Source organism: Oryx dammah, unplaced genomic scaffold (genome assembly GCF_014754425.2).
Source record: "Oryx dammah isolate SB20612 unplaced genomic scaffold, SCBI_Odam_1.1 HiC_scaffold_26, whole genome shotgun sequence".
In the NCBI taxonomy this organism is placed as follows: Eukaryota; Metazoa; Chordata; class Mammalia; order Artiodactyla; family Bovidae; genus Oryx; species Oryx dammah.
The window spans coordinates 74,799,930-74,800,431 of NW_024070210.1; positions in this window are offsets into that span (position 1 = coordinate 74,799,930).

Here is a 502-nt window from a genome sequence, read left to right on the forward strand (position 1 = left end):
CACTTGATCTGTTATTCAGGAGATCCATTCATCCTTCTGCAGAAGCTGTCTGAAAAGGGAAGACAAACAGGGTATGATAGGGACTAACAGGTCAGGGAACTTCATATTTACGTAAGCATTTTGCCTTTTATTCAGGGAAATGACAGTTTGGCAGTAGGACTGCTTTGTAGGTATTTTGCAGTTGGAGATACTTCACAGGACAATGAGACCATAAAAATGTGATGACTATGGACCAAATTAAATCAAATTTTCTCATGGTTAGTGCAAGGCAAGTTCAGTTAGACACAGAAAACATGTCTCTTTTCATGTTCAGCTCCAGATCACACTGTGTAGAAACACTTAAACTATTAGAGTGACAAAGGAGAGTTTTCAAAATCTCCTGGAGGTAGATTTTTTTACCTTTTGTGAATCTCAAGAAGTACATTATGATATCCTCAGTATGCAGTAATAAGTTTACCTTACTAAAAAATATATTATGAAGACCAATTCAAGCTTAAAGCAA